The sequence below is a fragment of the Salvelinus sp. IW2-2015 genome, linkage group LG15 (genome assembly GCF_002910315.2).
Source record: "Salvelinus sp. IW2-2015 linkage group LG15, ASM291031v2, whole genome shotgun sequence".
Classification (NCBI taxonomy): Eukaryota; Metazoa; Chordata; class Actinopteri; order Salmoniformes; family Salmonidae; genus Salvelinus; species Salvelinus sp. IW2-2015.
Genome location: NC_036855.1, coordinates 43,654,544 through 43,662,721, shown reverse-complemented (window position 1 = coordinate 43,662,721; position 8,178 = coordinate 43,654,544).

Below are 8,178 nucleotides of genomic sequence, written 5' to 3'. Positions count from 1 at the left end.
CTAACAACCTCTCTCTGCCCTTCGGTTAGGTGAGTTAAACCTACTGGTGGATCCCACTGTTCAGTAGCAGTACATGGGTTCGAACGCTGGTGTGATTCACTGTGGCTGGGGGTGACAGTTTTTTCAAAAGACTGGGCAGGTAACACCAGTCATAATGGTTTGTACTGTACCGATTATTGTGCGTCCTAGCAGGGCAATGTCGTGGTCAGTGGGGTTAGAGACATCAAGCCTGATAACTGGAAAAGCACCTTTCCTGACTCTGACTAGTGTGTCAAAAACTCAAGGTCGTCTGGCCACTGCGGGTTCAGGTCTGGCTGGAAAAGCATTGTCATGTCCTCTTGAAAGGCTGGGAAGCTACACGGCACTCAATCTGAATGCTACTGTTGTTTTGGTACAGCAACCTTCTCTTTCTTGTTTTCACTGCGTATCATCTGTCTGTTCTGCACTAACAGCCTGTATAAAAGCTCTCACCTTGTTTCTTTTGAGGCTTGGGAAAGCTGTTTTTACTGTACTGTATTGTTTAGTCTTTTCGGTCAGTGTCAGGATGTGCTCAATAACATTGAAACCTATGATGGGATGAGATAGTGACAGCCCTTTCATTCCAGCACTGAGATATCAGTTCCTTTGTTTCGTCAGTTTCAGAGGCTAGCCGAAAAGTTGTTTCAATCCATCCCAGGTACGGCATTTCAGTCCCATTTGCTGCAGTCAACCTTAGATCAGCAGGTGAGTCCAGGATTTCTGAAACATCTCTCAGCCTTGCGTTTGGGAGAGATTCCTCTTCCATGCGTTCATCAATGACCGATACCTGAGAGCCTGTGTCCCATAGAGCTTGGAGGTGGTGGCGATTCAGGTGACACTCAATAAGGCACTGTCTGCCGACTAGCGAGGTGACCTACGGGGGTGGCGACCTTGAGCTAGGATGGTAAGGAGTGGGCATTTTCCTTGTGCAGGAAAACCTTTCACTGGTAGAGTTAATTTTCAGGTGAGTGCATTTTTCCTTATGTTTAAATCCAATGTTGGTTTTGACATACTTTGGAACAGTACAGTGTCTCTTTACATGATGAACATTGTTTCAGGTTCTCAAATGAATCTTCTCTGGCACAATTTGCACATTTCTGGGACTTTTTGGTAGCTACGGTTAACACTCGTCCCTCAGCGGTAACCTTTGCCCGTTTAAAGGGCCTCCCTTGAAGGTCTGACTCCCCGGATTTTACATCCCGCTTGAAAATGTTCTCCACTCCCACATCGGAAGCAGTGTGTGTGCAGCGTGCATCTGTTCTCTCCTGCTGGCAGACAAAACACCTCCTTGGAGCTTGAGCAGAGCGGTTGGCATACCGGTTAGGTGCATATTGATGCTGCACAGGGTCAGGTGCTTGGGACTGACTGTAGTTGCTGTAATACTGCTGCTGGACACAGGTGGCTGGGGTCCCTATCTGGCCTCCTAACTGGAGGTGCATAGGCACAAGGCGGTGACCGAAACATAGGCTGCTGTAATGTCTCCTTAATCTGAGCAATCTCTGCACTGAGACCTTTTAGAGAAGCTACACCTGTCTTAAGTTCAGCTAACTCTGTTAACAGTTCTGCGGGTATCTTAGCTTTGGCTTCCTTCATAGGACACTTTGTGGATGGCGTATCTTCAAACTGGACACACTTACAGTTGTAGCAGGCTGTGGGCATGAAACCGCTTTTTGTTTCGTCTTTCTATCTCATTAGCACAAGCAATGTTAAGCTTCTCTAGCAAAACCTCATCTGATGTTTCGCTATCTAGCAGGAGAGGCTGCATGCTGTCTATCCTGATACTGTCACTCTGGAGACCTGTAAGGACTGTGTGTAAACACATGCGCTGGACTAGAGCAGGGTCATACTTAAGCCCTGATTCTGACTCCTGGGATGCAAACAGTACTTTCTGCCTCAAATCTAAGACGCGCATACAGGAAGCTTTGAGGGGTCTCTTTGCTATGCTGTGCTTTCTGAAGCTAGCTGTTTGTAAGCTCTGTTGCACTCTTCTCTTGGAAGTGGGAACGCAGGATACATCAATGTGTGGGAAGGTTAGCTGGGGTTTACCTTCCAAATAACTGCGTAGCTGTGAGCCTGGAGAAATAGCCCTGACTACTGCGTCTACTATTTCTACCTCAGGATAGCCTCTGTTAAGTCCATTCTCGATCTGATGGGCAAGGCTGAGGAAAAATCAGTTTATCTTTCTGGCCCGGTTCACCTATCTGACCAGAAATGTTAAACTCTTTGCGCCAGTATGAGCTGGGCTGTGCATTGGGTGAGAGCGGCACGCTCCCCTGAAGATTGGCATGGGGTTGGGGCTGACGCAGAGAATCACTGGCTTTGGCTGCAGTAATCTTGCTCAGTTCCCACCCTTTGTTGTGGGGTTACAGTCTCAGTTCCTCTTATTCTGTGATGTATTCCGGCTGTTTCAATATCATGGTCAGTTTTGCCATGTTTGTTTATCTATGCCACCTTATCTCTTGTCATTTCTTTTAAGTAGCAACAATTCCGACATGCCGCCATCTTCTAACTCTGCAACTTCCTCTCTTTCAAGGAACCTCATAATGTGAGTCATCAATGATATGCGGGATTTGTCTTGAACATCTCTTCTCTGTGTTCACCTGATATGTCAAGGAAAATCACATATCTCTAGTAAACTGTTATTTTAGTCAGGGTGTGCAATTCTCCTACTACCTCTTCCTGTAGTTCTTCCAAGGCGGTTGTCATGTTGACAGAACAGGAGGAACTTTTACTGTGCAGGAGTTGACTCTGAATTAGATGGTCCTTACTGTCTCTGATGGTCGATCAATGGCCTCAGGTGACACGTACTTAACCACCAACTTCCAGCTCTCCTCGAACAGCAACACTTTCCTCACTGCAGCCTGCCTGAGTTATTATGTGGAGATTTAGCTGGCTCGGAATGCAGCGACCAGGATGTGGAAGCTGCTCAGATGTCCAGTTATCTCAGCGGAGCCTCCAAAAATGTTACACCCCTGAACAAGGGGGGAAAGAATCACGAGAGTGATAGGTTAATGTTTACTCGTTGAGAACTTTTAGTGCAATCATTTTACAAAAGTAACACATTTTACAGAATAACAGATCTACAGGAAATAGAGTTTTGTAGGGTACAAGGCTTATTCAAATCATAACAGTATACACTGTACATCACTGAAACAAATACTATTTTCAATATAACTGTCAAGCAAAGCTTTAACTCAGTAAACCATAACACAATTTATCAACAGGCAATAAAGTGTTTGAAAAACCATTACACAAATAACACCGCAAAATATCTTATTAACAATGCACAGGTTCATTCACAATCGACATAAAATGGCAGCTACGTAGCAGTACGAAGCTAGCTGCAACCGAGCACGGCTCATTACTCTCTGCAAACTTAACTAACTTCCTCAATATGTTACTAAAACAAACCTTAAACACCCTTGACATGTTAGCAAGTTATTACATTTAAATTACTCTTTTTAATCATCAATAACGTACCTGAACAAGGGGGGAAAGAATCACGAGAGTGATAGGTTAATGTTTACTCATTGAGAACTTTTAGTGCAATGAGAAAAAGACCGCGAATTCTCCGTGAACTTGAGTGGAGACCAGAGCAATCGATCTCAGGCTCATAGATTAAGAGCATTTAGTAGATCACAGATTAACACTTTTACCCACGACAACATAAAGTAATCAACATAACGTTTACACATTCCTCTCACAATTCGTACCCTTTGTATGCTTGACGGATTTTAACAGAATTATATAAATGTTATCAATCTATCAACTAATACTGAATGCATGATCTTCTTAACCTTAGATGTTTTAAGATCCTCACATACTATGAATTTACTAATACTTTTTAATGTATAACAGGCTATTAGTATTTCCTTTAACCTGTCACACTATCATGTTTGACAGTCTCCTGGAGGGGAAGGATCTTGGCAGTCTGGCAAACCACACTTCCAAGTAGGGATGCACGACATATCGGTGAACATACCGGAATCGGCCGACATTAGCTAAAAATGCCAACGTCGGTATCGGCCCGATGTCTAGTTTAACGGCGACGTTAAAAACCAATGTCAAAGCTACCGTGTATACCTATATAACGTACAGTTGAAGTCGGAAATTTACCTACACCTTAGCCAAATACATTTAAACTCAGTTTTTCACAATTCCTGACATTTACCTTGTAAAAATTCCCTTTCTTAGGTCAGAGGATCACCACTGTATTTTAAGAATGTGAAATGTCAGAATAATAGTAGTGATTTATTTAATCACTTTCATTACATTCCCTGTGGGTCAGAAGTTTACATACACTCAATTAGTATTTGGTAGCATTGTCTTTAAATTGCTTAACTTGGGTCAAACGTTTCGGGTAGCCTTCCACACGCTTCCCACAATAAGTTAGGTGAATTTTTTCCCATTCCTCCTGACAGAGCTGGCGTAACWGAGTCAGGTTTGTAGGCCTCCTTGCTCGCACACACTTTTTCAGTTCTGGCCAAAACAATTCTATAGGATTGAGGTCAGGGCTTTGTGATGGCCACTCCAATACCTTGCCTTTGTTGTCCTTAAGCCATTTTGCCACAACTTTGGAATTATGCTTGGGGGTCATTGTCCATTTGGAAGACCCATTTGCGACCAAGCTTTAACTTCCTGACTGATGTCTTGAGATGTTGCTTCAACATATCCACATCATTTTCTTCCCTCATGATGCCATCTATTTTGTGAAGTGCACCAGTACCTCCTGCAGCAAAGCACCCCCACAACATGATGCTGCCAACCCCGTGCTTCACGGTTGGGATGGTGTTCTTCGGCTTGCAAGCGTCCCCCTTTTTCCTCCAAACATAACGATGGTCATTATGGCCAAACCGTTCTATTTTTGTTTCATCAGACCAGAGGACATTTCTCCAAAAAGTACCATCTTTGTCCTCGTGTGCAGTTGCAAACCGTAGTCTGGCTTTTTTTACGTCGGTTTTGGAGCAGTGGCTTCTTCCTTGCTGAGCAGCCTTTCAGGTTATGTCGATATAGGACTCGTTTTTACTGTGGATATAGATACTTTTCTACCCGTTTCCTCCAGCATCTTCACAAGGTCCTTTGCCGCTGTTCTGGGATTGATTTGCACTTTTTGCACCAAAGTACGTTCATCTCTAGAAGACAGAACGTCTCCTTCCTGAGCGGTATGACGGCTGCGTGGTCCCATGGTTATTATACTTGCGTACTATTGTTTGTACAGATGAACGTGGTACGTTCAGGCGTTTGGAAATTGGTCCCAAGGATGAACCATACTTGTGGAGGTCTACACATTTCTTTCTGAGGTCTTGGCTGATTTTTTTTGATTTTCCCATGATGTCAAGCAAAGAGGCACTGAGCTTGAAGGTAGGCCTTGAAATACTTCCACAGGTACACCTCCAATTGACTCAAATGATGTCAATTAGCCTATCAGAAGCTTCTTAAGCCATGACAATTTTCTGGAATTTTCCAAGCTGTTTCAAGGCACAGTCAACTTAGTGTATGTAAACTTCTGACCCACTGGAATTATAAGTGAAATAAAAAATTGTGTCATGCACAAAGTAGATATCCTCACCGACTTGCCAAAACTATAGATTGTTAACAAGAAATTTGTGGAGTGGTTGAAAAATGAGTTAATGACTCCAACCTAAGYGTATGTACATTTCCGACTTCAACTGTAGGTACACGACGCAATGTAAAATTTTGCGCTACACGTGCAACACAGCATTTCTAATTTAGCCCACAATGTCTGCTGTGGATCGAGCAATCAATACGTCAAGCAGTCGTTTGAAAGAGTAAGAACATTTCAGCGAGACAACTCAAAGGCGAAATCCATTATAGCCAAGAYAATGGAATTCATTGCCCTTGACAATCAACCATTCTCTGTCGTGGGTGATGTTCGCTTTCACCGACTGGTTGAGTACCAGTACACTCTACCAACTGCGCTATTTTTCAGATGTTGCCCTACCGGAGTTACACAGTAATAGCGTCACTGCTATTAGCTTCGCGACATACATACTACGGAACGCCGTTTGGGTCTTTGCGTGTCAAAAAAGAAACAGTAGCACTGTCAAAGCTGTACAAAAGTCTGCAAACACCGGCCACGAACGATGTGTTTACAATACCGCGTTGGTACTTCCGGCGCCGACAGAGATGGTCGCCTCGCTTCGCGTTCCTAGGAAACTATGCAGTATTTAGTTTTTTTACCTGTTATTTCTTACATTGGTACCCCAGGTAATCTTAGGTTTTATTACATACAGTCGGGAGGAACTATTGGATATAAGAGCAACGTCAACTCACCATCATTATGACCAGGAATACGACTTTCCCGAAGCGGATCCTCTGTTTTGCTCACCCCAGGACAATGGATCGGATCCCAGCCTGCGAACCAAAACAACGACGCCATAAAAGGGGCAGACGAAGCGGTCTTCTGGTCAGGCTCCGGAGACGGGCACATCGCGCACCGCTCCCGAGCACACTACTCGCCAATGTCCAGTCTCTTGACAACAAGGTAGATGAAATCCGAGCAAGGGTAGCATTCCAAAGAGACATAAGAGACTAACGTTCTTTGCTTCACGGAAACATGGCTCACTCGAGACATGCTATCGGAGTCGGTACAGCCAGCTGGTTTCTTCACGCATCGCGCAGACAGAAACAAGCATCTTTCTGGTAAGAAGAGGGGTGGGGGGTATGCCTTATGATTAACGAGACGTGGTGTGATCATAACAACATACAGGAACTCAAGTCCTTCTGTTCACCTGACTTAGAATTCCTCACAATCAAATGTCGACCGCATTATCTACCAAGAGAATTCTCTTTGATAATAATCACAGCCGCATATATTCCCCCCAATCAGACACATCGATGGCCCTGAACGAACTTCATTGGACTCTATGTAAACTGGAAACCACATACCCTGAGGCTACATTCATTGTAGCTGGGGATTTTAACAAGGCTAATCTGAAAACAAGACTCCCTAAATTCTATCAGCATATCGATTGTGCTACCAGGGCTGGTAAAACCCTGGATCATTGTTATTCTAACTTCCGCGACGCATATAAGGCCCTCCCCCGCCCTCCTTTCGGAAAAGCTGACCACGACTCCATTTTGTTGCTCCCTGCCTATAGACTGAGACTAAAACAGGAAGCTCCCGCGGTCAGGTCTGTTCAACACTGGTCCGACCAATCGGATTCCACGCTTCAAGATTGCTTTGATCACGTGGACTGGGATATGTTCCGCATTGCGTCAAACAACAACATTGACGAATACGCTGATTCGGTGAGCGAGTTTATTAGCAAGTGCATCGGCGATGTCGTACCCACAGCAACTATTAAAACATTCCCAAACCAGAAACCGTGGATTGATGGCAGCATTCGCGCGAAACTGAAAGCGCGAACCACTGCTTTTAATCAGGGCAAGGTGACCGGAAACATGACCGAATACAAACAGTGTAGCTATTCCCTCCTCAAGGCAATCAAACAAGCTAAGTCCCAGTATAGAGACAAAGTAGAGTCGCAATTCAACAGCTCAGACACAAGAGGTATGTTGGCAGGGTCTACAGTCAATCACGGATTACAAAAAGAAAACCAGCCCCATCGCGGACCAGGATGTCTTGCTCCCAGACAGACTAAACAACTTCTTTGCTCGCTTTGGGGACAATACAGTGCCACTGACACGGCACGCTACCAAAACCTGCGGACTCTCTTTCACTGCAGCCGACGTGAGTAAAACATTTAAACGTGTTAACCGCAAGGCTGCAGGCCCAGACGGCATCCCCAGCCGTGTCCTCAGAGCATGCGCAGACCAGCTGGATGGTGTGTTTATGGACATATTCAATCAATCCTTATCCCAGTCTGCTGTTCCCACATGCTTCAAGAGGGCCACCATTTTCCTGTTCCCAAGAAAGCTAAGGTAACTGAGCTAAACGGGAGGGTAGCACTCAATTCCGTCATCATGAAGTGCTTTGAGAGACTAGTCAAGGGCCATATCACCTCCACCCTACCTGACACCCTAGACCCACTCCAATTTGCTTACCGWCCCAATAGGTCCACAGACGACGCAATCGCAACCACACTGCCCTAATCCATCTGGACAAGGGGAATACCTATGTGAGAATGCTATTCATTGACTACAGCTCAGCATTCAGCACCATAGTACCCTCCAAAC